The sequence below is a fragment of the Leopardus geoffroyi genome, chromosome D4 (genome assembly GCF_018350155.1).
Source record: "Leopardus geoffroyi isolate Oge1 chromosome D4, O.geoffroyi_Oge1_pat1.0, whole genome shotgun sequence".
NCBI classification, from domain to species: Eukaryota; Metazoa; Chordata; class Mammalia; order Carnivora; family Felidae; genus Leopardus; species Leopardus geoffroyi.
Window position 1 is genome coordinate 77,706,274 of NC_059342.1, and position 8,219 is coordinate 77,714,492.

Genomic DNA, 8,219 nt, shown 5'->3' on the forward strand with positions numbered 1-8,219 from the left:
GTTTCAAAATCAGAAGAAGAGATCTTGGAGAAAGAGGTGTCTAAGAACACGTAGAAGTCAGAGGCAAAGAAGTGTAAGGGTACAAATCATTTCCAGAAGAAACAACACGTAACCAGAAGTTAAAGAAATACTATAAATTATTTAGCATGGCTAGAGGGTAGGGTATGAAGTGAGGAATCCTGAGAGACAAAGATAGGTAGATTAGTGATCACTCAAGACTTGCTTTTCAACATTTGGTTCTAGAACAAACAGCACCAGCCTCGCCTGGGAAGTGCAGTATTGTAGGCACATGATTTAAGGAGGCATTCACTCTCAGGCTCATGCAGAGTATAGGATTGGTACCAGTACTGCCCTAACAATGAGGCCTCCTTAAATTGTTCACCTGTGTTGTCTCAACTTACCCTAGTCCTAGACACAATGGATCAAAACTAGTTTAACAAGATGCCCTGGGGATGTGCATGCACATTGCATTTGAGAAGAGCTGTTCTAAAGGGTTTGTAAACCATGCTTGTGTTTGGAGATGGTTTTGGAAGCAATGGTTGTGATTTATAGGTATTCGACAAGAGTAGATTCCTTGACATATAAAGGTCCCTGGAAATGTGGGGGAAAATGCTAAAGTCGACCATGTCAGGAGCTAGAGAAGCTAGTTAGGAGGCTGTTAGAGCGAGTCTTAAAGAATCTTTAGGATTTAATCCGTTAAAGTTAAAGATTCTACTGTAATTCTTTAAGTATTATTATAGTGACTCAGGACTGGAGGAGTAGTCAGGTTTGAGGGGTGTTTGATCAGATTTAGTGGATGGCTGGAAGTGTGGAGTAAGGATGAAGGAGAAATCCAGAACACCTGGCTCAGGCTGCAGCAACCAGGTGGTTGGGAGTACCACACACTGACAAAAGAGCGACATGTGGAGCGAAAATGATGAGTAAACACCTGGAGATGTTAAATTTGATAAATTTTAGTTTATACAACATGATATATGGGTGTCCAGATTATGAAGAGAGATAGGAGGTACAGAGATGGATTTCAGAACTATCATCTCTAAAAATGATAATGAGAGCTGTGGGAATAGGAGTTTTTAAAGTATATAAAATAAGAGCTATTTTTTTAAATGTGGAATACCAACATTTAAGTAATATCTGAACAATTATTTTCATTTTTGAAATTATCTTCACATCTAACGTACCATTTGAACTAAACTAACTCTTTTGGGGAAGGCAGGCAGGGAAAGATTACGGTCTTCACAGATAAAGAAACTGGGGCTTGCAAATTTGAAGTTCATCCAGCTGAACACCCACCTGGAGCTGTTCCAATAGCATTGTAGGGCATGCAATCAAGAGAGAAACCCACAGTGGTTAACAAAGCCTTCATGGAAGAAGTATCCATTATTTCACCAAGTGTTACTTATGAGCAATAGATCTTTAGCCTAGATATTTACGGTTTAATATTTTAGCAATTAGTATATTTGCTAAGTGTTTGAGAGTCCTGAACAACTATTGGTAAAAGAAAAATAAATGCCCCTTTGTCTATTCCAGGATTATTGAAGATTTTACAATGACCTGGGCAACATATTAAGAACTGATTGCTATTAAATCTTGAATGACAAAATCTTGACAGAAATACCTCTTAATCATCCTATCACTTCAGGCCAGACTAATTATGATGGTACAAATGTGTACTTTGAGGCAGAACAGCAGCTAATAATTCTACCTACATTAGGCAGTTATTTGGACAGGAGAAAGATGCAATAACTGATTTATAATGTGAGACATGATTAAGAGGAAACTTTTGACTATATTAATCTTACCTACAATTCCTAACCTTGGGTGACACAGAATCAACTATAACAACATTCTGAATTCTTATAAACATTCTCCATGTTAGTCACAGAATTACAGCTACATCTTTATCTTTCACAAGTGACCTAAGGTTCTAAGAAGTATAATAATTACCATTAACCATTATATGGTTTGTTATATTTTTAAAGTACTCTAACATAGAATATTTAATTGGATAATTACTAAAGTGTTACAAAGAGAGCAAGATGGAAATTTTTACTCTTGTGTTTTATTTAAAAAGATGGGAGAAAATAAAGTTTATGGAGGATGAGATTTGCTTGGGTTAAAATAGTAATTAATAGCAATAGTTTTAATATAAATAATATATTAAGAGCATAAGATATGCCAGGAATTGAGCCAAGTGCTTTATAATCATTATTTCACTTAATCCTTACAATGAACTATGTATTATTATCCTCATATTACAGATAATGAACCTAAACCTTGAACAAGAAAGTTGTACAAAATTAAACAGAATATGTAATGGAACTGGGAGATGAAGTGAGTTCTAACTCACCATAACACTTTGCTCTTAGGAGTCATTCAGTAATCCTGTTGAATATCCATTACAATGAGGGTATAGTTGGAGACACTAAAAATCTATAAATTATTGTTTTATAAAAATATATACAGAATATTAGAATATTAAAAATAATTAAAATGAACAGATTCTTTAAAAATTACACAAAATATAAACATGGTTCTTTTAAGAACTTAATAGTTTGGGGGTGCCTGGGTGGCTCAGTCTGTTAAGTGTCTGACTTAGGCTCCAATCATGATCTCCTAGTAAGTTCAAGCCCTGCATCTGGCTCTGTGCTGGCAGTGCAGAGCCTGGAGCCTGCTTTGGATTCTGTGTCTCCCTCTCTCTCTGCCCCTCCCTGGCTCATGCTCTGTCTCTCAAAAATAAACATTAAAAAAAAAAAAAAAAAAAAGAACTTATAGCTTGGAAGTCTATAAAGAGATAATTCCAAAACAGTGTGGGCACTGTAACAAAAAATGGAATGGAGAGGAAACAGACTCACAGATTACATCACAGAAAAAGGATCTTACGGGGCAGATAGGAATTTCTTGGGCCACAAAGAGTGAGGGGGCCAATTCTAGGCAGACAGGTCAGCATATGAAGAAAACAATGCATGTACATATAAAACAGTAATTTAGAGAATAAAGAAAAAGTTTTAGATAACTGCACCATGGTTTTAAGGGTGAAATGATAGAAGATGATGTTATTGGAACCAGATTATTATACCTGTTTTAGTCAAAGGAAGCATTAGAGATACTAAGCCAGTAAACGAATGTGGAGGTGGGTTTCCTAGAGAGTCAGATGATTGTTTGATGTGTGGGAAACTTAAGAGGGGCCTGTTATGGACTGAATCTTTGTGTCCCCTCCCCAAATGCCTATGTTGAAACCCTACTCTCCAGTGTGGCAGTTTAAGGAAGTGGACCCTTTGGGAGTAATTGGGATTAGACAGGGCCATGACGGTAGAACTCTCATAAATGGGATTACCGCCTATGAGTAGCACTAAATAGCTTGTTTCCTCTGTTTTCTACCATATGGAGATACAAGAAGTAGGTAGTATGTGACCTGGAATAGGACTATCACCAGAGCCTCACCTTGTTGGTACCCTGATCTTGGACTTCCAGCCTCCAGAACTGTGAGAAACTTGTTGTTTATAAACCACCCAACCTATGATACTTTGTTACAGCAGTCCAAACTGATAAGACACTGCCTGAGAGAGAGGACAAGGTGAGTGGTTTGCTGTGAAGCTGTGCAGGAGCCAGACAGGGAGGGCCTGACTTAAGGCAGTAGAGTGGGCACAGAGTTGAGACTAGGTGTTTGGAAAGTCTGGATGAACAGACTTGGGTACCAATTTGCTAGCCTTCCGTCCACAAGGCTCAGTAAACCTAATTCCTCCATTATTATGTTCCCAAACCTATTTTATTTTTATTGATGCTTTCCTGAATATCAAAGCCTCTCTTGATAGCTCTCTCAACTAGATTCAACTTCTCATTCTTGTCATTCAAATCTTGTAGTACTTCCTCTGGCAAGGTGCTTAGCATGGATTCCTTAATTCCCAAGTTAATGTGTATCCATACCTTACCATGACTGGTCTATAAATATCTGGAGAAAAGGATCAGTGTCTGATTACTCTTAAATCCATTACAACCTAACTCAATGTCTGAAGTATAGGTAAATATTAAATACTGGTTGAAAAATGAACTATTCTGCAATTCTTACCCAGTCCTTCTAATGACATAGTCTTAGGCTTCACAGTAAACTTAATTAATGGCTAAATGCATTTGGTATCCACTCCCGTAACACTTCACAATCCCAATCATAATACTCATCATTGAGTATTAAAATTTATTTCTAGATTCTGTTAATTGTATGATGATACCCACTGCACCTCTTACAATGTTTGAAACTCCATAAATGCTTATCTAATTAGTGAATAAATAAACAAGTCATTAATTATTTTGTCTCATGTGTTATGCATTTTGCCTCCCAGCTCTTCCCTTTGTGCTCTATGCGCGTGCACATATGTATCTTTGCATGCCTGTCCGGCAACTTTGGCTCTTTAGAGCATACTCAAAAAATACAAAGAAACCCAGAGAGGGCTCTATGTAGTCAAGACGGAAATTAAAACATCCATTTTGACCTTTTCCAGAGGTATATTGTGAACTCTGAGAACACAGCTTCCAAAACTGGCATTGCCATCTTAACAAATTCATTCGACCAGAGAATCAGGCCACACAGGGCGTCAGGTTCCACCAGAAGTTAGATGAAAGTCTTCTGGAATTTCACCATTTTCCCCCCCAAACACATATGCTGTGCTTAGAAGGTCCAGGGAAATACAGTGGACACTGATCAGAAAAGCTAAAGAGAAAACTCCCTGGTATTCAACTCCTGCCAACTTGAAGACAGTGTAGTCACATAGTTTTTGTGGTATCAACTGAATCAACACATGTATTGGCACCGGATTTACTTATGAAACTGGGAAAGCTACTTGGAGTGAGGAATTTTGAATAATAGCCTAAAGCCAGGTAAGAAGTAGTTTTGGTCTTCCTCATCCAGTTCCTGTATCCATCATACACTTCTGAGTTAATTCTACCACCACCTGTGTTCTCTTACACGATGTTACCCCAGATATTGCCATTCTATTTGGTGTCACCTTTCACCCTCCACTGTTGAAATGACATCCTTATTCATCTATCCAGCGTCTCCTACCCCTGCTACCCAGGACTTGAGAATTCTTCTGAGGTTTTATCTTGTTCTTTCCGTTGGAACATACTCATTTGTTTGTCCATTTTGTTTGATCTCTTCCCTGTTCCTTTCTGTGCATTAAACCACCACCTCTCCCAGTCTTAGAGGAGTGGCCTCCTGTAGGAGATGAACCTTATCAGTCAACTCTACCGTAGCTATTGGTGGTCTCTCAAACATTTTTGAGTGTCCAAACAGTCCATTCTATTTTTAATGGCTCCCAGTAGTTGAGGGTGTGCCGAGACCTGACCTTGTTCTAAAGAGGGAATGGTCTCTGGCATAGCTTTCAAGCATGCAAATATACCCTGTCCCATGGGACCACAAGCCTAACCCCCTTGGCTACCAGTTCCAGGTGATCTAGGGGTGTCCCCTGGCAGCAGTTGCAAAAAATTGGGGCTCCAAATGAGTGTATAATATATGCTCCTGTCTGGGAGACACAGTCCAGTGGTATGGAGGCAGAAAGAGAGTACCAAGATGGCCACACTGGCTTATGTCCCGTAGACCTCTAGAGTGAGCCAAACCTGAAGCCTACCCTTAGGGCTGAAGCTACAGGACAAGCAAACAGTCCAGTTTCACACAAAGACTGGGGGTGTATTTCACTCCACGGTCTGTGCGGTGCTCTCCGGGAAGCAGCGTGCCAACAATGGTTCCCCGTCGTTACCATCTGGTGGAACCGAGAAACCCAAGTCCACAGGGGCCGCAAAAACACACCAGAAGCATGCAGACGCCTGTGCTTCGGGGCCCTCCAGAAAAGACTGTGGTCAGCCCTTCCAGGTTTGTGTGATTAGAAGCCTGCCCCTCAGGCTACAGCCACCATAAGCTAAGCGGGCGCCTTCTCGGAGAGACGGAGCTCCCTGGGCCTCGTGCCTGTGGTGCCCTGGGGGTGGCGGCCCTTCAGAAGCTCTCTCTCCATTGGTTACAGGCCTGCGGGAAGCACGAGGAAGCCCCGCCCGCACCCCCTGGCAACAGCTGCCAAATACGAGGCCTGCACCCGCCTACTGAAACTCTCAGCACCCTGGGGGCACGTGCGCTCTGGCACACTGCCGGGACGGCGTGGAGAGGGTGTCCGCCGTGAAAGCGGAATAAAAAATAGAAAAGGAAAGGTGGGGGGGGGGGGGCTGGAAAGGGAGCCTACAGTTCTAAGAAGGAAACAAAAAAGGCGACGCCCAGCGGCTGGAGCTTGGCGAGGGAGCGGGAAGATGGCGCCTGCCAATCTTCCTGTGCAAGGACTGCGGCCTCCAAATGCTCCCCAAGCAGGTGCCTACGTCCTCAGGGCGGAGCTCCACGAGGAGCAAATTGAGCCTCTCTCACATCTAGAGAGCCGAGGCCCTCCGCGGCGGCCTGTCGCTGGACCCAGAAGGTGGGTGAGTCCTAGGGTGCCCCCGAGACCCATTCCTCCCAGCGCGGTTTGCCACGGGAGTGTCGTGGAAGCGAGCCACCTCACCCCCTCCTCAGGGGGGTGGGTGCCTTCATAGCTGGACAGTTACAAGCCCGGCTCTCCGGTGCCACTCGTAGAAGCTGGGGGGTTCAAACCCTTTACCTCTCGGGGAGAAGCTCTGGGTTTCGGTGGGTCGCCACCTGGCCGCGCTCGGGGTGGGGGACTGTGCCCCAGCCTCCTACCTGCTTTCGTGTGGGCCTCTCTCCTTCGGACAGGATGCACAGGAGTCACTCAGAGAATTTTTTAGGTTTTTTTCCAGGGAAACTTCTTCCACATTTATCTGTAGACTCTAACAGGAGGAGCAGACCCCAGACCCTCTGAGGCCACCATCTTGAACCGGAACTGGACAATTCTTTATATAGTTTCTCCCCACCCCCCCCCCCCCCCCCAGAGTCAGGTTTCTCCTATTTGCACCCAGTCGGGCCACACACCTGCTCAGTATTTAATAGTGGCTCCCCTAAACCGTGCCAGAAACTCGTGGATATTTTTGTTGGGCAGACAAGTATCTCAGCGGTGACTCTTCATACCAGACTGCTTTAAAAAAAATCATCATTTTGCAGACCTTCTTGCCATTGCAAATAATATTCTCCCTGCCTGAAGTGGCCTTCCCTCTGTTTGTTTACACTCATAAATCCTACTCATCCTTCTCTGCTCAGATATTGCCTTCTTTGTAATGTCTTCCCTTATCACCTTATAAAATGAGAGGGGTAGACAGGCTTTCTATTTTATTAACCATCTATGGTCTGAGGCTTGTTCACGTCTCTTTAACCCCACCAGATGCGAAGGCACTTGAAGGGCAGGGGGTTTTCAACTCTTAGTTCTCTGTGCTCAGATGTAAGTGTGAGTCCAAAGTAGAAATTGTTAACTATTTGCAGAATGATTCTATTCACATCCTTATGGCAAATATCTTACTTGCAGATATGGCCCTAGTAAGATGCACCTGTGCCAATTGTCCCCATCATTAATATGGCAAGTTCTGAGCATCCATTATTCCATAATTCCTGGGCGGCCCCCATATTTCAGCTGATACAAAGTCAACCTTCATATAGATGGCACCTCTGCTCTGGTGTGATCACCAAGAAGCCATAAAGAGGAATTAGTCAGCTTAGGTGGATAATTGATGGATGTCAAGTGTCCCTTTTTATAAAAGACTTGCTTCTAGACCGATTGCCTGAGGGCTCAAGAGGCTCCTAGTTGACAACCCAGATGCCTTCTTTTTACTTCCTCTGAATATCTGCATTTTCATCCAAAATTAAGGCACCAAGGACAGCTTTGAAGCAATGGCCTCGGGGCTAGTACATTTAATGAGAAATCTTATTTTCAGGGGTCATCTTCTGATACCTTGTGCTAATCACGCCTGGCCTTGAAGTGATGGGATTGCAATGCACCTACTTAAATTAAAAAAAAAATCTTACAATTTAATAGGACTTATTAGTTTTAGAGGTTTTTGACACCTTGATTTGCTTCCTTCTAATTAGTTAATGGTTGGTTCAGGCTGTGACAGCCCCCAGCAGGGCTTACAGCTTATAGTCAAAGCTTATGGCCTTGAAATACAGGCTCTAAGCTTAGAGTGGTTAGTAAAAAACATAAACAGGGAAGTAATATGTGTTATCCATAATGAATGGCTCTTCCCTCCTCCCTCTATCATTCAAAGAACTGAAGAAGGTCCCTCTCCCCACCCCCAGCCTG

The 8,219-nt window shown here is 42.7% G+C and overlaps 1 long non-coding RNA gene across 1 annotated transcript in view; it reads right to left on the reverse strand.

Annotated features, from left to right (window-relative positions):
- LOC123592918 overlaps positions 1-6,855 on the reverse strand; it is a 153,612-nt gene extending 146,757 nt beyond the window's left edge. Inside the window, exon 1 of the long non-coding RNA XR_006710007.1 lies at positions 6,713-6,855. This is a non-coding gene — a long non-coding RNA (uncharacterized LOC123592918). The remainder of the gene's footprint in view (positions 1-6,712) is intronic.
- Positions 6,856-8,219: the final 1,364 nt, after the last annotated feature.